We start from the raw sequence: 20,776 nt of genomic DNA on the forward strand, positions 1-20,776 counted from the left end.
CATGAGAAGGGACAAAGATGAGTTCAATATTACCTTTTAAGATGTGGTCTTTGATGAAATGATATCGTAGTTCAATGTGCTTAGTCTTGGAGTGCTGAATTGGATTGTGAGAAATAGCAATAGCACTTTCAGAGTCACAATAGATCGGTATCCGCAGCATTCTATACCCGTAGTCCATTAGTTGAGTTTTCATCCAAAGGACTTGAGAGCAACAGCTGGTTGCGGCCACATACTCGGCTTCTGCAGTTGATAGAGAGACACAGCTTTGTTTTCTTGAGGACCAGCTGACTAGTCTTTCACCCAAGAATTGACATCCTCCTGAAGTGCTTTTTCGATCAAGCTTGCATCCGGCATGATCCGCATCTGTGAAAGCTTGCAGGCTGAATTCATTGCCTGCGGGGTACCATAGACCAAGAGATTTGCTTCCTTTCAGGTACCGTAGTATCTGTTTGGCTGAGGTCATATGTGAGACTTTTGGGTCAGCCTGATACCTTGCACATACACCAGTTGCAAAGACAATGTATGGCCTGCTTGCAGTGAGGTACATCAAAGAGCCGATGATGCCTCTATAAGTCTTGTGATCCACAGATTCGCCTGAGGGATCAGCGGAGATCTTATAACCGAAGGCCATGGGGACCTTAGCAGATGAACAATTGTCCATAGAATATTTCTTCTATAGTTTAGTGGTGTATTTTTCTTGATGAATGAATATGCCTTGCGGTACTTGTTTTACTTGAAGACCTAGAAAGAAATTAATCTCTCTATTCATGCTCATTTTGAACTTGTTGGTCATGAGCTTGGCAAATTCATCCACCATGCCTTGATCAGTCGAACCGAAGATGATATCATCCACATATATTTGTACCATCATGAGGTGGTCGCCATTTGCTTTTCTGAATAGTGTGGGATCAATCACTCCTCTCTTGTACCCGGATGAAACAAGGAATTCAGAAAGAGTCTTATACCATGCTCTTGGGGCTTGCTTCAGACCGTAGACTGCCTTTTCAAGCTTGTAGCAGTGGTCTGGGAATTTAACATTTTCAAAGCCTGGAGGTTGCTGAAGATAAACCTCTTCTTTTAGTTCCCCATTGAGAAAGGCACTCTTAACGTCCATTTGGTGTACCTTGACGTTTTTGTGGGCTGCGTATGCTAGAAAGATCCGGATAGCTTCCATGCGTGCTACCGGAGCATACGTTTCATCGTAGTCAATGCCTTCAAGTTGACTATACCCCTTTGCAACTAGCCTTGCCTTATTTCTGACTACCGCACCAGATTCATCCAACTTATTTTTGAACACCCATCTAGTGCCAACAATGGAGTGACCACGTGGCTTCGGAACGAGCTGCCAAACTTTATTTCTTTGAAATTCTTCAAGCTCTTTTTGCATTGCAGCTATCCAGTCAGGTTCAAGCAATGCTTCTTTGATCGTCCTGGGTTCTACCGAGGACATAAATGCTGCATAGTGGCAGTGATCAGATAGGTCCTTGGAAGATCTAGTCTGGATGCCTGCGGATGGGTTCCCAATGATTTGACCTGGTGGGTGGTCTTTCGTCCATACATGAAGACGTGGCAGCAGATGATCAGCAGCTGCGGTAGAGGGAATATCTTGAATGTCAGAGGAATCTGCGGTTGGAGATGACAGTTCCCCCTGGACTTGAGAACATCCTGCTGAGTCATCTTGATCTATTTGAATGGAATTCTCTTGAGTAGTTGGGAGAGGTTCCCCCTGGGTTGCAGATAGGAGAGTGACAATCTTTGGATTAGTTCTAGTGTCGATATTTTCTATGAGTTCATCATCCGAATCTGAAGATACGTTTGATGGTAATGCTTCTCTGCGGACAGGAATTTGAACAACATTAAGTACTGGAACCTCGACGGTTGCGGCTAGATTCGGAGTAGATCTTTCCCCCTCAACCGGAGAGGTGGAAGTATTGAGAGAGGCTACTTCAGATAGAGATGGTCCAGAAACATCAGCATGTTGTTGTTGAGCTGCGGGTGACACAAGAACTTCGGATAGTTTCGCCGTTTCAATATGATCGAAAAGATCCTCATAGTTGACTTCAACTAGATTCAAGGGACCTGAAGAGGCAGGAATGTCACTTTCCATGATTGCGGTGGTTTCATTAGATGGAGGGGCGTCGCGGATGTGAGAATCATCAAATTTCACATCGAAGCTTTCAATGATCAGCCTTGTACGCCTGATGAGCACTCGACAAGCAACCTTGTTAGTGGAGTAACCAAGGAATATGCCTTCGTCGGACTTCGGTGCAAACTTGTTGAGCTGATCTCTGTTGTTGATCACGAAGCATCTACATCCAAAAATATGAAAGAAGCGAACATTGGGCTTGCGGTTGTTAAGGCCCTCATATGGTGTTTTATTGAGGCGTTTGCACACGATACTTCGGTTTTGGACAAAGCATGCGGTTGCTACTGCTTCAGCCCAGAAGTAGAGAGGAAATTGGGCGAAGTTAAGCATGGATCTGGCTGCTTCTACTAGTGTGCGGTTCCTTCTTTCTACTACACCATTTTGTTGCGGTGTGTAGGGTGCTGAGAAGTTGTGAGAAATGCCTTTGGACACCAAGAAACTGTTAAGAAGATGATTAGTGAACTCGGTTCCATTATCACTGCGGATGCGTCTAACTGGAAGCTTGATCTGAAGTTCGATTTCTTTGATGAAGTTGATGAAGATCTGCGGTGTCTCTGATTTGAGTCTGAGGAAGAAGACCCATGTGAAGCGTGTATAGTCATCAACAATAACTAGTATATACTTCTTGTGGTGGAGGCTGGCTACGATTGATGGACCGCAGAGATCAATGTGCAATAGCTCCAGTGGTTCAGAAATAGAGGAGTCCATTATCAGAGGGTGACTTGCTTTAGACTGCTTACCACATTCACAAGCCGGATAGAGAGTATCGTTGCTAAATTTGAGAATAGGGAGACCGCGGACTAGTTCTCCAGTGACTAAGTTGTTGATGTACCGGAAGTTGAGATGAGCTAGCTTACGGTGCCATAGCCAGCTGACTTCGGATACAGCTTTGGACAAGAAACACAATTGCGGTTTACCAATGATTAGAGAAACATCCAAGGGGTACATGGTACCTTCGGATCGAGATTTGATCAGGCAAGTGTTTCTATCACTCGTCATTACGTAGCAAAACTGATCATCAAATTCAACATGATGTCCTGCTTTACATAGTTGGCCAACACTAATGAGATTGTGTTTAAGGCTTTCTACATAAGCAACCTTCTGAATGGAAAAGTTCTCCGTAGTGAGAACACCGTAACCTCGGATGACACCGTTTGCATTGTTACCAAAAGTGACATTTCCACCATTACATATAGGCCTGAAATCCCGAAGGTACTCTAACCTTCCGGTCATGTGCAAGGAGCAGGCACTGTCAATTAACCACTCTTCTTCTTGTTCCTCCTTGCACAAAGCCTGAGAATTACACGGTTAGTTTAGGCATCCAAACAAGTTTGGAGCCTGAGACAATTGATGTGTTTCTGAGTGATGCATGGTCCGAGGTTGCAGGGACAGGTCTCTTGTCAGCTTTTGAGCCTAGTCCTGGGTGTTTGAGTAGATTTGGAGTGTTGTGATTTTTTGAAAAAATACGAGGTTTCTGACTCTGACTCGATTTGACATGAGATAAAACCTTTTGACAACTACACTGACTTTTACAAAAGAAGATTTTGTCTTTTGATCTAACACTGTGATTGGTCAGCGGTTTTAAGGATGTTTTGGATCTGTTACCGGTCCAAGATGGGTTATTCCAGACACGAGTGTTTTTGGGTTTTGAAAAAGTCTGTTTATGAAAGGTTTTAGCACGTGTAGATTTCTGAATTCTTTTTGATGGATTTGGTAAGATACCCTTCCATTTGAAATTTTGACGTGACTTTAAAAGTGTTGGAGTGGGTAAAATACCTTTCCATTTAGGATCATTTGAAGAATAGACCTGAAAAACATAGTTTCGAAAAGATTGAACACCCTTTTGGGTTGTGTCAGAAGGAGTAGGAATGACTTTTGAAACTGAACTTTCCTTTTTGTTTGTTTTCATGAAAGAAGAGTTTTTTGAAATGTAGTGAGAGAAAACAAATTTTTTAGGACTTTTGGATTTAGGAAATCTGACTTGCTTCTTGTTTTTTGAAAAAATTTGTCTATTAGTACCGCGAGATCTGATTTCTTCTTTAAAAGCCTTTTTTGCCAAAGATTTTGGTGAACCGTAGTCATTGTTGTTCAACTGCGGTTTCCTGGAATTCTTGGAATGATTTTGAAAACGCGGAGTTGAGTCATCAGAGCTTGAGGATTCAGGAATTTGGGAACATTGACCTACTCCAAAATTTTCTATAGGTAGTTCATGAAATATTGGCAGAAGAGTTACAGTTCCTTGAACTGATGACTGCGGCAGGGATGACTTGACTACCGCTGAGTAAGTCTTAGATGGGACTTCGGTGGGACATTTGTGGGACTTTTGACTACAGTGAGAGACACTGCGGTCTGAGGACAGAGATGGAAAGTCTTTTGAGACTTTGGGGCCCTCAACAACAATCTCTTCGTCAACTACGGATGAAGTTTGAGAATTTGGATAGATGGTGCCACAGATAGGAATTTGATCACATGTGTGACCCGAAACCTCCGACACAATTTCCTCAATGACACAATTATTGCTTAAGTAGTGCAGTCTACCGAAGTGAGTTTTAATATCTTCGGGAAAAGTCTTGTCATTGACAGGGAAATGAAATTCTCGGTCTGGAGGGACATACAGTCTGTCTTTGTTGAACCGGGGTGAGGAATCCATTGAGGTAGGATATCCATTTGACCAACCCCAATTGTATGTATTGTCCACGGTTCCATTGTTTACCAAATTTTCAATAGCTTCACTTTCATTAAACAATTTTTCAATTAAGAGATTTAAGCGTACAATTTCTCTCTTAGCTAAATCTCTCTGGTTCAAAGCTATCTCTAATTGGGTTTCACTTAACATTCTTGCATCCTTTTCTAACTCTAGGTCCTTCTCTAACATAGCCATCTTAAGTCTTTTGTTATCCAGTCGTCCTCTCACGTGGAACATCTCTTGGGACGTAATGTTCTTCTCATCTAAGGCTTTATTATAGTCTGTAAGGACGGCAGCACAAGTGTCATTAAGATCATCTATGTAAGGCTGACAGTCATGCATGCTATAGTTTAGAGTTTGGATCATGAGTTTTACCTGTTCGACGATGCTTAGTGTTTCATCCTTTTCCATGTAGCAGTAGTTCTTGTTCAACATTGTAGACCCATCATCATCCGCAGTGGCCAACATGCATATTTTCCCTTTTCCTTTGACACTGCTGATGGCCTCATCTTCGTCTCCGGATGACCAGACTTGATGGTCCCTTTTGACATGGGCCACGTATGCCCTTGCCTTTTCAGCTTTTTCTTTGTCTTCCAACTCTTGAGCCATTCTAAGGTAGAATGCTCTGTCTTTTACTACATTGGCCTTACAATCTCGTGCAAAGTGATTCTCTTTGTTGCATTTGTGACAAATTACAACATCAGTCTTGTCTTCCGAAGGAGTACCAGAGTCAGTGATTTGAGGAGACTGCGGTACCTCCTTTGGTTGAATATTCTGAGATTGCGGTGGTGGATGAGAACTTTTGGGAAATCAAGAGTAGTTATTCTGAGAACCGAAGTTACGGTTGAATGGAGGTTTGTTGAACTGCTGATTCTTGCGGAAGGAAGGAGGTGGTAGACGGTTGAACTGTTGGCTAACCAGAGCAATAGCCTTCTGAAAATCTTCTTCATCATCATATTCAGAATCCGCTTCGTATGACTGCGGTAGAGTGTCATACGAGGAAGGGTAAGGTGACTGTGGTGGAGCTTGTGCTATGAGAGCAAGTGGTCCTCCGAAATCAGCACATTCTTTGAGTACGGTGGATTCTTGAGCTTGCAGCTCTCCATAGAGCTTGTAAAGTGACAGGGAGTGAATCTTTCTATCGCCTTGGACTATCATCTTGGCCGTAGTCCAATGTCTGCCCAAACCATTAAGAAACTGAAGATTGATTTCATGGTTACTGCGGATGGTGCCCGCATTGGATAACTTGGTGACTATCAGGTTGAACCTTTTGAAGGAGTCTTCCAAACTTTCTCCAGTATGAGCTTTGAAGTTGTTGAACTCGTTGAGTGCGGTAGTAAGCTTCTTATCTTGTGCTTGTTCCGAGCCTTCGTACAGGTTTTTGAGAACATCCCAGACACTGTTGGAAAAATTTAGAGATAATGATTGTGCCATTTGAAATTGTTTTTTTTTGTTTTGAAGAAATGAGCTTTAGTGGTATAGAAGGCTCTTTGAAAAATCAGAGTTCCGTTTTCAAAAAGCAACCACTTTGGCTCTGATACCAATTGTTGAGAGAAAAACTTGGAGACACACTTGAACAAAAGTTAGAACAAGTATAATGCGGAATAGTTAATCTCAAAGGATCTAAAAGCTCAACAATAATATAGTTAGATAGTTAGAGAGTTAGTTGCGGAAATGTAAAGGAATGGGAATGACAGCAATTGTTATATCAAGAAGACACTTAAGCTGATTCATAACACGGAATGCATTCACTCCAAGTTAATAAGGAAGATCAAGCTTAGTGATTAAGTCTTAAAGACTTGCTCCGAAGAGGGATTATGATCAGCAGGATTATGATAAGATTTAAGTAAGAAGATATGAGTGAAGAAAGATAAGAGAGATAACTTCAGAATGTGTATTCAGATAGAATTCATAAGTTATCGGTTTTTTTTATATCTCTATGAATACAAAGAGAGTAAGTCTCTATTTATAGAGACTTAGAAACTACACTAGATTACAACTCTATAAGCAGCCGTGCAAGGCATACTGGATAATAGAGTGTATTACATAAAAGACAAATAACGTAATCTAGCTAAGTTGACTGCGGTAGCTGACTCAGGTTGCTGATGAACAAGATTGACTCCGGGTGCTGAAGCGGTTGCGGTAGCTGAGATGGTTGCGGTAGCTGAGTTCAAGAGGGTCACTTTTATGATTCAACAGAAACTGTCTATAAAATGGTAGTTGAATGGGTGTCCACTCTCACCCACCGCTTCCTTGATTAGTGGAGGGTCGTTAGCAGAACGGGTTTGATAGGACAACTACATCTCATTAAAAGTATAATGTTATTAAATAAAGTACTAGAACATTATTTTACAAAATCCCAACTCTAGTTACTTTAGGAAAAATGTGAAAAGTACGTTAATCCATGAAATTGCACATTATGCTTTATTGGTCGTTAGTGGAGCGTGTGTGGATTACCAGCACACTAATAAGCACTAATAAAGAGTAGTAATGGGTATCTCATAATTATCATTTTGGTGGAGCGTGTGTGGCTTACCGGCTCATCAATAGTTAATGATAAAGACAATGAGGTTACCAAGCACATTTGCATGGTTATTCACATATTGTTTGTGATCCTCGGTATCCCAGTCACAAATAGAAGAGCATAATCCGAGATTAAAACATGTCATTAAATAGTTTCAATGTATCTCAAAAGGATTTAGGAATTTCACTTCGTTTATTTCGTCTAATGGTGGAATTGGTGAATCGTCATTCACCTACATTTATGAAATTTACACTTGGATCTCGGCATCCCATTTCTAAGTTGTGAATCTTCATAGTTGGATCCTAACCTTGATATTATATATTTGGGTTATTATATTGAGGTGTCTTGAAATCTAACTAAAACTTTCTTTCTTTTCAGATGTCTACTCCTGGAAACACTTCTGCTTCATCATCCTCCAACCACAACTTCTCTTTGCTCAACATTTGCTCCAAAGTCGTTATGGATGGCTCTAACTATAACGATTGGATGCGTAACATCAAGATGGCGCTTCGATTTGAGGACAAAGAATATGTCCTTGAAAAGGAGCTCAAAGAGCTTGATGAGTCTAAAGCTACTCCTGAAGAATATGTTGCCTACAAGAAACACTATGATGATGCTACCAAAGTGGCATGCATCATGGTCGCAACCATGTCCCCAGAACTGCAGAGGTACTATGAGGACTACTGGCCCTTTGAGATGAACAAGGACCTTATGGAAAAGTACCATAAGCGAGATCGTCAAGAAAAGTTTGAAGTAGTCAAGTCACTCATGGCTTGCAAGATGAAAGAAGGGGAGTCGGTTGTATCTCATGTGCAAAGAATGCAACGCTACATAGAGCGTTTGGTCAAACTCAACATTCACTTTGATGAGGAATTGGCCATTGACATGGTCTTGAACTCATTACCTGATTGTTATGGTCAGTTTATCCTAACTTACCATTTGAACAACACTGAGCAGACATTGGCCCAATTGCACAACTTGTTGCAGACAGCTGAAGCAGGGATGAAGGGTAAAAGTATAGCCTCCACTCCTGCAAGTGCCCCTGTCTTGGCTATTGGACAGGGAAAGGGGAAAAAGAGGAAAGGTCCTCCTAAGCAAAATTGGAAGAGCAAGGCTCAAGCTGGGTCATCTACAAATGGCCCAAAGGCTAAGCCCAATGCTACCATTCCCCATGTTTCTGATCCAAAGGATACTGATTGCTTTTATTGCAATGACAAAGGGCACTGGAAGAGAAGCTGCCCAAAATATATGCATGATATCAAAGATGGCAAAGTGAAGCCATCTTTAGCAGGTATTTACACTATTTTTTCTAATAACTCATTATCTTCTCGTTCATGGGTCCTTGATACAGGATGTGGTTTTCACATCTGTTCTGATTTGCAGGGGCTAAAAGAAAGTGAGGAGATAGAGCGAGGAAGGATAAACTTGATCATGGGAAACAAGAAGTCTTCACCAGTGACCAAGATCAGAGTTTATCAACTTTTGCTTAGTAATGATGTTAGATTAGATTTATTGAATTGTTGTTATTCGTCTGAGATGACGAGAAACATTATTTCATTTCATGCATTGTTCAGACAAAGTTTTAAATATTCTTTTAACGATTTGAATGGTTCAATTTCTGTTTATAAGAATGGTGTTTCCGTGTTTGAAGCTTTACCTTGTGATGGTGTGTATGAAACAGTGACTTGTGTTGATAGCTTAGGAAATATTGTGTTTAATATTGAATTGTCTAATAGTGTAGACAAGGCATGCTTGTGGCATTGTCGTCTTGGACACATTAACAAGAAACGCATAGCCCAACTCCAAAAGGATGGAGTGTTGGAATCATTTGACCTAAAATCAGATGATATGTGTGAATCTTGTCTTTTGGGAAAGATGACGAAATCACCATTCACAGGGTCTTGTGAAAGAGGTGAAGGTCTGTTGGATCTCATACATACAGGTGTGTGTGGGCCCTTCAGATCAACTACAAGGGATGCTATTCGATTCTATGTGACTTTCACTGATGATTATAGCAGATATGGCTATATCTACTTAATCAAAAATAAGTCCTAAACCTTTGAAAAGTTCAAAGAGTTTAAGCATGAGGTCGAGAATCAATTGGGCAGGAAGATAAAGGTACTTATATCCGATAGAGGCGGGGAGTATCTTAGTATCGAGTTCAACGACTATCTAAAAGAATGTGGGATAGTCTCACAATTAACTCCTCCTAGGACACCACAGTTAAATGGTGTAGTTGAGAGGCGTAATCGAACCTTGTTAAACATGGTTCTATGATGAGTCGTGCTTCGCTTCCTATTCACTTCTGGGGGTATGCCTTAGAGACAGCCGCCCACATCCTCAATCTTGTCCCTACAAAGAAGGTTGCTAAAACACCTCACGAAATGTGGACGGGGAAAGTTCCCTCGTTAGCACATATTAAAGTTTGGGGTTGTGAAGCTTTCGTAATACGAGAGACTCACGACAAGCTAGCAGCTAGAAGTGAGAAATGTGTTTTCATTGGTTACCCAAAACAGTCTTTTGGATATTTGTTCTACAGACCTAGTGAAAACGTGGTCTTTGTAGCACGAAGAGGAGTCTTTCTAGAAAGAGAGCTCATATTCAAAGAGGACAGTGGGAGCACCATTGACCTTGAAGAAATTCAAGAGTTAGCCAATGAAGGAACCTCAGATGACACTAGCACTCAACCAGTGGAAACAGTTCCTATTGAACCAGTTGATAACTCATTACCTCTTCGAAGATCCACTAGGGTGAGTGTGCCACCTGAGTTGTATGGTTTTCATATTACTTCAGATGGTGACATATTCATCAGTGATAGGACACTGGTAAATTTAGATGAACCAGTTACTTACAAGGAAGCAATGGCAGGCCCAGAAGCTTCCAAGTGGAAAGAGGCAATGGACAGCGAGATTAAGTCCATGTATGACAACCAAGTTTGGAATTTGGTTGATAGTGCACCAGGTCGTAAGACAGTTGGGTGCAAATGGATCTTCAAGAAGAAGACAAACATGGATGGAAACGTGCACACATTCAAGGCTCGACTGGTTGCAAAAGGTTTCACTCAAACCCCAGGGGTTGATTATGATGAGACCTTCTCGCCAGTAGCTAAGATTAAATCTATTAGGATATTGCTCGCCATAGCTGCCTTTCATGACTATGAAATCTGGCAAATGGATGTCAAGACTGCCTTCCTTAACGGGAAGTTGACTGAGGATGTTTACATGAATCAGCCAGAGGGTTTTGTTGATGCAAAGTTTCCCAATAGAGTGTGCAAGCTTGAGAAATCCATTTATGGATTGAAACAAGCATCTCGCAGCTGGAATCTTTGCTTCCATGAGAAAGTCAAAGAGTTTGGTTTTTCTAGAAGTGAATATGAGTTTTGTGTGTATATCAAGGCTAGTGGGAGTATAGTAACTTTTCTGGTATTATATGTCGATGACATATTACTCATTGGTAACGACGTTCCAACCTTGAAAGATGTTAAGTCTTGGCTTGGAAAGTGTTTTGCCATGAAAGACCTTGGAGAAGCTGCCTATATTCTTGGGATTAGAATATTGAGAGATAGAAAGAAGAGACTAATTGGACTTAGTCAGAGCATATACTTGGATAAGGTACTAAAGAGGTTTAGTATGGAAAATTCCAAGAAGGGAGAGCTACCTATCCAAAGCAATACTAAATTGAGTAAGACTCAATGCCCGAGTACAGATGAGGAAATAGCTGACATGAGTCATGTACCTTATGCTTCCACTGTCGGATCGATCATGTACGCTATGACATGTACTCACCCTGATGTGGCATTTGCTTTGAGCATGGTCAGTCGCTATCAGGGAAACCCGGGTAGAGCTCATTGGATAGCGATTAAGAATATACTCAAGTATTTGCGAAGGACAAAGGACTGGGTCCTTGTACTTGGTGGCAAAGATACTTTGAGAATAGATGGTTACAGTGATGCCATCTTTCAAACGGATAGAGACAACTTCCGTTCTCAATCAGGCTGGGTATTTTTACTGAATGGAGGAGCAGTTACTTGGAAAAGTTCCAAGCAAGATACGGTGGCTGATTCTACTTGTGAACCAGAGTACATAGCAGCGAGTGAAGTGTTGAAAGAAGCAGCTTGGTTGAGGAACTTCATCGGAGATCTCGGAGTTGTTCCAACCATTCAGGAGCCTATGGAACTGTTCTGCGATAATGAAGGAGCGATTGCCTTAACAAAGGAACCCGGAGATCATGGTAAAACCAGACATATCGACAGAAAGTACCATTTCATAAGACATATAGTAGAAGAAGGCCATCTTGTTGTAAAGAGGGTATCATCTGAAGACAACCCAGCAGACCCCCTCACAAAGGGTCTGAGTAGGGTTAAGCATATTCAGCATGCTCGGAGCATTAGACTGAGAGATGATATTAGTTTTAGTAGTTAGATTAGTTTTATTCTGAAACTTGTAACAAAGTAAATGTAATTGACCTTTGGTAATTAAATAATAAAGTATTATTTATGAGTTTGGTTACTGCCTTTTGTCAATTGTTTATTATTGTGTTTCATATTTTGCATGTTTTACTTCCTGAATAATATGATTATTCAAACTCCACAATCGCTCGTACTTTTGGAAGTAAGTAGTGAATTAAGACTGTCATGAATTGGATTGCAGATTGTCTAAGGATAGACATGGCAATAGAATTGCTGCAATGTTCATGAGTACTCAGAAATTGAGATTTGAGTATTGGATAAACCCTCGCTCAGAGTATCACTTCATGGAATTCATTACGAGTAATACTGAGACGATAATATCTTATATTCTTGAAACGAAGATATATGAGTTGTAATTTACAAAGTCGGTTGTACATTAGTGATACGAAAACGCATCAGTAACTTGGTGTTATAAAACGTATTGTCATGTATAATTTGATGAGTAAAAGATACAAGCATATGAGTCAACGTTTATTCGTTCCTTTTGCCATAACTGGAAAAGTGATATCTGTGGGCCCCTCGATGATTTGGTGTTGACTTATGTGCTGGGACCAGCCAGGACTAAATTGATGTGTTCAATTAGAAGTCCTACATCATCACAAATCAAAAATCGGGAAACATAGATTCTGGACAAAGAGATTGATTACATTCCATGTCTTATGTCTGGGGATATCTTGCAGAACGAAGGATTATATGATCACTTATCTAAGGACACGTAACTGACTGGGTCAGAGTTCAGCAACAACTTTTGGAAGCTACAATTTACTGGTCAAATTTAGAAGTCATACTAGCAATCATAGTTACAGACTTATCCAAGTGGGAGACTGTTGTATTAGGTGTCTAAGCCCATAACTATGATTGGTATGTACTTGAATTGATAGCAGCACAGTCCTTTTGGGTTGCCCTCAAACCTAGCAACTGGACAAGGAAATTATGAAAGGAGAGATATTGATTTATTATAAGATTAATAAATTAATATAAATGATTTATTAATATGTTAAAAGATTAATATATTAATTAGAAATCATAAGGTTTAATTAATAGTTAGCCAGAAATTAATTAGAATTAATTTTGGGGTTAATTGTATTAATTATAAAGTGCAGATACTAGTTTGCAATTATCAAATAGTTGAGTGGAATGCTCTAGAATCTCCTTGGAAGGAGGTGGACGAAATCTATAGGGGAAACCCTAAGGATTTCGTCCAAGGGGCTTGGATAAGGCCTTTGGATTAGCTTAGGCCCCAAGCAAAGGAGTATTAGGGTTTTCCCTAATCCCTAGATCCCTCAGCTATATAAGGAGCCTCCCAGCTCCTAAATTCGGCCACTCCTTCCCTTGTGAAACCCTAGGGCCGATTTTTTCATACCCTACTCTCTCTCCTTCAAGTTTCCTTCTTGCTAGCTTTTGGGTGTGACTCCATTAGAGACATTACATTTATGGTGCTAGGCTTCCAAGAAGATCAAGTTCAAGAGGATTAACAATTGTTTGCTATAACAATTGAAAGGTATGTAATTCTAAAACCCTAGTTTGTTAATTTCAAAAATAGCCTCTCTCCTCTAGGGTTCTTGTTTTGCAATTCATAGTTATATGTTCAATAGTTAAAACATAGATCCAAAGTAGGTTGCATGTGAACTTAGGAATTGTTTTCTAGTTTATTTGTTTCACCTAAAACTCATCATGTTTAACTGTGTGCGCCTATGTTTTTAACTATGTGTGTATTTCAATTTCGTGGGTATTAATCTAGATTTGGAAACCACCATCATTGATTTTTGCTATATAATTTAACTCGATTTAATTTTGATTTTCTAGGTCCGAATTATTCTCCATACATTATGTTCTTGAATGAAGGAGAAGGAATTTGGTGGTTATTTTTCTTCTTAATGCAGCCTATTCAATTGTATGTATTTAATTGAGGTTGTTGCTACACTTAGGCTTCTGCAGTGTGTTTTTGCGAGTGAGAAATCTTCCATTAGTTCTTTGATTGTAGTTCAAGAAACACTTCTTGCACTCTAAAATTTTAGTAATTCCTTTCCTTATTTCTTAATTTCTCTCATCCCTTATACAATCCTAAGTTTTTATGTCCTTAGTTTGCTCTTAAACGTATCAGTCGAATCTCATATTAATTAGGTGTTCCTTGAAATTTTTTATCGACTCCTACAATTTCAAGAACTTTTCTTTTGACTCAATTGATTAGTAATTCTTTGTTATGATATGTTTGGAATTTTTTCATCTACCTACGGTATCACTGCGGTATCAATGTGTGTTCATTGTGTGAGAAAGAAATAGGGTTATCTTATATATATATATATATATATATATATATATATATATATATATATATATATAGGGTGGGGTTCAATAGATAACCATAATTAACCAAGGAACCAAAGAACCAATCGTGAGCGTCGAAAATCATAACGATCAACGGTCACGGAAATAGATGTACACTTTTACATTTGACGCACACACACCGGATTATACCAAAAAATTCACCATTTACAAAAACCCACCACTTTTTTCGTTTAAAATTTTTTTAGGCCATGTTTTTTATCGAAAAAAAAAAACCGATTATACCGTTGTTCACGATTTTCCGTCCTTTTTCCATAGAGATCCATGATGATATATAAAAAATGAACTTTTTTTTCGAAAAAAACTCACTTTATTTTTTTTGATGAAAAAAGTTAAGGTCTTTTTTTTATAGAAAAAAAATTAATAAATATATCAAAATTCATATTTTTTGTACTTTATAAACATAGATTCATATTCATGTTAAAAAAACAAAAAAAAAAAAACGATATTTCAGTTCAGATTCACATTGTGAACCTGTTCAGATTCATATTGTAAACCTATTCAGATTCACATTGTGAACCTCCTCAGATTCAGTGTGCATAATAAAAAGTCAGATTCACAGTGTGAATCTGAACTGATCAGAGCTTTTTCACATTGTGAATGTTAAAATTTGAAATATTTACAGTTTAGATTCACAGTGTGAATCTATACTGATTGAGGTCTTTTTTTTTTTGTGAACTTTCTCAGATTCACAGTGTGCATAATAGTTATTCAGATTCACAATGTGAATCTGAATTGTTCGAGATTTTTCATATTGTGAATGTTAAAAATTGAAATATTTACAGTTTAGATTTACAGTGTGAATCTACACTGTTCGAGGTTTTTTTTTTAATCGGTGTTGATGTTTATTAATAGAGTACAAAAAAATAATATTTTTAGTATAATTAGTTTTTTTTTTATAAAAATAAACTTAAATATTGAAAAAACTAAGAAAATTAAGTGGGTTTTTTTCGGAAAAAAAAAATCGTTTTTTATATATTATCATGGATCTCTATGGAAAAAGGACGGAAAATCGTGAACAACGGTATATTCGGTTTTTTTTTTCGATAAAAAACTTGGCCTAAAAAAATTTTAAATGAAAAAAAGGAAGTGGGTTTTGTTATAATCCGGTACATGTGCGTCCATTATAAAAGTTTACAACCATTCCTTTTGCCGTTGATCGCTTTAAATTCCGATGCTTTGGATTGGTTCCTTGGTTCCTTAATTAATAATGGTTCTCTATTGAACTTTTCCATATATATCTTATCACCCTTTCCTTTGATCTAATTATGTGAATTATACTGAATTTTTCAGAAAATGGGAAAATAACATACTCGATTCTCAGTTGCGATGCGACAAACATGTGACATTTACATCTTACTAATCAATTTACCTTACTACCCCTACTTATGATATAATTTACCAAATTTCCAACAACTATCATAGCGATGAAAACAAATTATCCAAACAAAATTTGGCCTTTTGAATTCTTTATCCATCCCCAATTGTTCTTGACTTTATCCTGTTAATGGTTTCCTCTATGTCTTTCTCTTTTCTTGATCGATTTCTCATTTCATTTTGTAACAAAAGGAGAGGATAGTGATGGATTTTGGCACAAACCCTTAAAAAGCTTAAAAAGTTAAGTTACGTGGGTAAAATCGAATCCACAAGTAGCAAAAGAGTAAAGCTTCCCAAAAAGGTAATTAGTAACATATATAAACTTTATTTTTCATAATATGAGGTGTATGTGTATGTGAATATTGATGCTAATAACGACATTATACTTTTAAGTTCGTAGCTATTATTAGACTCGAAGGTTAATGTCTGACCTATTTCCTAATGCTTTATACAAGAAAATCAATTTGTTATGACCGTCCACGGTTATGAACATAAGCTTTGTCTTGAAGCTAATTATCGTTTTAATTCTAATGATCACAAAATTTGTCTTGATAAGTTCCCTAATGATTTATAAAAGAGAATCAATTTGCTATCAATATGTTATGACCAGAGTCATTTTACCTTTTTAATGTCTAAACATGATAGATGTTAAAACAAGATAGTGGGAATGGGAATATGCATGTCATATTAGGTTTTAGTGTGATGGAGTGAAAACTTGTGAAGGTAACTGATGTCATTTTATTTTGAGAAATTGTTATATGAATTTCGTGAGGAGAACAATTTTAAGGTTTTGCCCTTAAGTGATAGAACATGTTGGTGTTTGTGTTGCATGTCAAATTTTATTTTGAGAAATTGCTATACTTTTATCCATATTTGTAAACTAAATTATCAATAAAATTAATGAAAATATTATAAATGTATATAAGGGTAAGGGTTTTTTTATTTTTGTTCTTATCCTTTATTTGTATCCTACATTTTTCCATATTTAAATATCTATTTGTTTTTGTTCATCTCTATAGTTTACATGTCTATTTCATTTTTAATATTTGTGTCCTACGTTTTTCAATATTTATAGATCGGTTTGTTTATGTTCATCTTCATAGTTTACACTTCTATAATAAGAAGAAACAAAAGTACAATGCGATAATTTGGAAGACTTATTAAACTGAAATGCTATAATAAGTGTGTTTCATCATTATACTTTGATTCTTCTCGGGTTTCTGCTTTGTGATTTCATTCTCTTTAATATACTCTATCTCTCAAGGGTAAAATCGCCAAAATCGCCAAAACTTGGATCCCAAGTGAGAAATGACTTCATTCATTCAGGTGAACCAAAATATTAGGGTATAAATGGCCAAAACTTGAAATCTAAATGAGATAAAACGTAAATTGCCAATTAAAACTCCAACACCAGTAACTATATCCAAAAGCAAATTCACGACATAAACCAAGTTAACTATCCTAGAATTTTAAAATATGTTGTAACATCCCGAGTCCCAGGTATATTATTTAATTATTTTATATCCATTTTGTAAAGGGAACTCGACGAGTTAGAGGTTACAACTCGTCGAGTAGAGTTTGAGATAGCCGCAAGACTTTTAGAGTCTACTCGACGAGTCGAAGGACCCCGAATCGAATAGTAGAAGTTGGGTGAGAAAACCCTAATTTTCAGGGTTTGTGTCCTATTTAAAGGACCTTAAGCCCTCATTTCCGCCTCCCTTCTCATCCCAACCCTCTGTGAGAAACCCTAATTGTGTGTATTCGTTTGTGAGATAAAAAGAAGTTAACTTTGAGTGTTCTAGTGCACATTTGGAAGGGGAGTGAAGAGCATCAAGGCTTGGAACAAGAAAAGGCTTTTGGATCAAGAGTTTTTCGGTGCTAGCTTCTGTTTGGAGGTAAAAAGCTACCACCTTGATCATTTCTTTTGTTAGATCTCTTTCTAAGGAGTTTTAGGGTTTTCTCTCATCCATCTTTTGGGTATTGAGTCATTTGAGCATGACATGAAGTTGAGACATCAGATCTGGACTGAAGGAGGTCCCTTGAGTCCAAAGATCCAAGCTTTATCAAGCTAGAAACAAGCTTTTATGCATTAGACCCCATATAGAGCTTATTATGGCATTTTGAGCCCTAGATGCCATGCATGGACATAAAGCTTGCAGCTAGATCTAGAGTTTGGGACATTATTTCTGCTTAGAATCGTCGAAATGAGAATTGGTCTAGAGGGACTCGACGAGTGCATGAGCCAACTCGACGAGCCAGCAAGGGTTTCCCAGATAGTATGAACGTGCTATAACTCGACGAGTTGGTGAGGCAACTCGAAGAGTTAAGTTGGGGTTTTCCCGATTTCCTGAGGACAGGGGAGCTCGACGAGTCACATAGGTGCACTCGCCGAGTTCGGTCAACATGGGCTGTTGACTCAAGTGTTGACTTCCGTTGACTTTTAGGGTTTGGTCAATAGTGGATTTTGGAGACCATGGAGGGGTAAAATGGTCTTTTCACCCTTTTGAGACCTAGTGGTAGAGTTAGCTTGGTGGTTATTACAAATTGTTGATTAGAGATAATTATATTATGTAGGCGGAGTCTAGACTGTTCGTGGGGTGCTAGATCTACTTGCTTACTTACGAGGTGAGTCTTCTCATTATACTTACCTGAGTGATAATGTTGTGTGACCGGAGGGTCTTATTTGAATTATCGACCGGAGGGTCCTATGTGCTTATATTGAGTTATGTGATATTATGCATATTGTCTTTGTGATATATGCTATATTATTCTGTGCATTACCGAGTTAGGACCGGAGGGTCCAAACAGAGCTGTGAGACCAGAGGGTCTTCACTGAGATACAAGACTGGAGGGTCCGGCCCGAGCTGTAAGACCGGAGGGTCTTCACTGAGCCGTTAGACCGGAGGGTCCACACCGAGCCGTGAGACCGGAGGGTCCTCACTGGGACGCAGGACCGGAGGGTCCATGACGAGCTAGAGCCATGAGAGACGTGAATCCAATTGGTTTTATTCAATGCGATGTCTCCTAGCAATATGTAACCAATACGTTTATGTTTTTTTGGAAGCTACATTGTACAGTAAATGATGTTGACAATATGTTTGATGAAATGCTTAAAAGAGACGTGAATCCAAGTGGTGCAAGGATATTTTACAAGAAAAAACTATGTTTTTTACTTAATTTAAGTGATTGTATTTATGTAATTGTAGTGATTTGTAACTTAATGTTTAGATGATGATACCGATGTAGAGTTTAATATTTGATTTGAATAAAAAACCATGACAAAAAAGTGAACACCCGATATATGTATTTTTACTATCATCGTAAATTCGTTACCACTTGCATATGTTTGCATTTGCTGTTAATGTTTACGAAGCAATGGATGTAACTTGAAGCAAAATCAGACATCAGACTTTTAATTCAAGAGTGCTTACGAATCAATGGTCATAAACGAGACTAAAAATGTATTTTTTTTCTTCTTCTGTGACCATAAATAAAAGTCAAAGAGAATTATTGTATAATTTTGATTTGTTTATGAGAACCAATTTTCACACATAGACAATACTAATATATTGCTTTAAATGTTTCATATTTCACTATTATTTCTTTATAATTAGTCAAAAATTAAATGATATTATTTAATTTGTGTACCCCTTTATTAATAATAGTTATTTATTAATAATAGTTATACATCATTGTACATCATTTACTATATACAAATATTTTTATTAATATGTGTATGATTAAATAATTATTTTTTCTTATTGTTTTTATAAAAAAAATCCAACCGTGTTTTATACGGGTTATAACCTAGTAACTTAATAAACGACACCAACGATTATCCCCCGGTTACCATAGCATATGACATGATTTATAAGAAGAAGCAGCCCCGTGGTCGTGAAGCGAGTTATATAATATAGTTATCGGTTACCATTGCGTATGACATGATTTATAAACAGTAATATAAATGTATATTTAACCAAATCTTATGAATTAGAATGGAACATCGGAGTATAGGAATAAGATTCTTTAGTAAGTGGGTTTTATATGTGTTTAATTAAAATGAAAATAGTAGCATAATATATTAATTATGTTTTAAATTATTTAGTAAATACAAGTTTATAATTTGTATCCAATGTCGTTCTTTATTTGCATGTTTAAGTAAGTTTGAATAATGTTAAATAATTTGAATGTCAATATTCGATTATTGTCATGGAAATCATAATGAACTAAAACTAATGTAAATGCCTAATCGATATTCATTTCATAAATATATGCAATGATTGAACATGCACTTCATAAATCACAATGAACTAAGACTAATGTAAACGACTAATTGATATTAACTTCATAAATCATAATGAACTAAGACTAAATGTGTGTGTGTTTTGATGAGAGAGAAAAGACAAATAAAATATAAATAAAAATTAAAGTTAAATTAATTTATATATTTCAACAATTAAAAAAATGATAAATATAAATTATAAAGGCATAATCGTCTTTTTAAGTGTATAGAGACCAAAAACAATAAAAATATTCAAAATTAGACCACTGGTGTACTTTCAAATTTTTTTGGACAAAAATTACAGAATTTTACCAAATACAGGAATCATTTTTACAATTTTATCCTATTATTATACTTGATATTCCTGTAGCCTATGTGAATCTAGTTACATACGACATCTAATAATTTCCAACCAAAATCTAGATAAAGTTTAATACAAATTATCTAAAAACTAGGTGAATGCCCGCGCGTTGCGCAGAATGACCTATATGGTTGAAATATGTCTTTTTAACTATAACAATAACGTTGTTAAATTTGATATAATAATTTGTATACTAAATTGATATAATATATTAATTATTTTGAATTATATGATAATATATACATATATTATAATTGTATAATAATAATCGTTTGAATGACTTCTGCGCGCGAGTTACTCATGAATAAAATTAAATATAATATATGGTTTAATGTTATTTATAATTGTTATTGTTAATTAATTTTTTAAAATTTATTTTTTTAACGTTTTAAATTCTATCATTATAATTATTTAAAACATCAAACACTATTTTTTGATTTTAAAAGTAACAATATAATCATTTATATAGAATTATTTTTAACTGTTGTTATTTTAACTTATTTTATACCACTTATTTGAAAACTTTTACCGATTATAAAAATATCTTTAGGAAATATTTTAGTTAAATTGATATTACAATTTAGTT

The sequence above is a fragment of the Lactuca virosa genome, chromosome 7, assembly GCF_052849685.1.
Source record: "Lactuca virosa cultivar CGN04683 chromosome 7, Lactuca_virosa_CGN04683_v6, whole genome shotgun sequence".
NCBI lineage: Eukaryota > Viridiplantae > Streptophyta > Magnoliopsida > Asterales > Asteraceae > Lactuca > Lactuca virosa.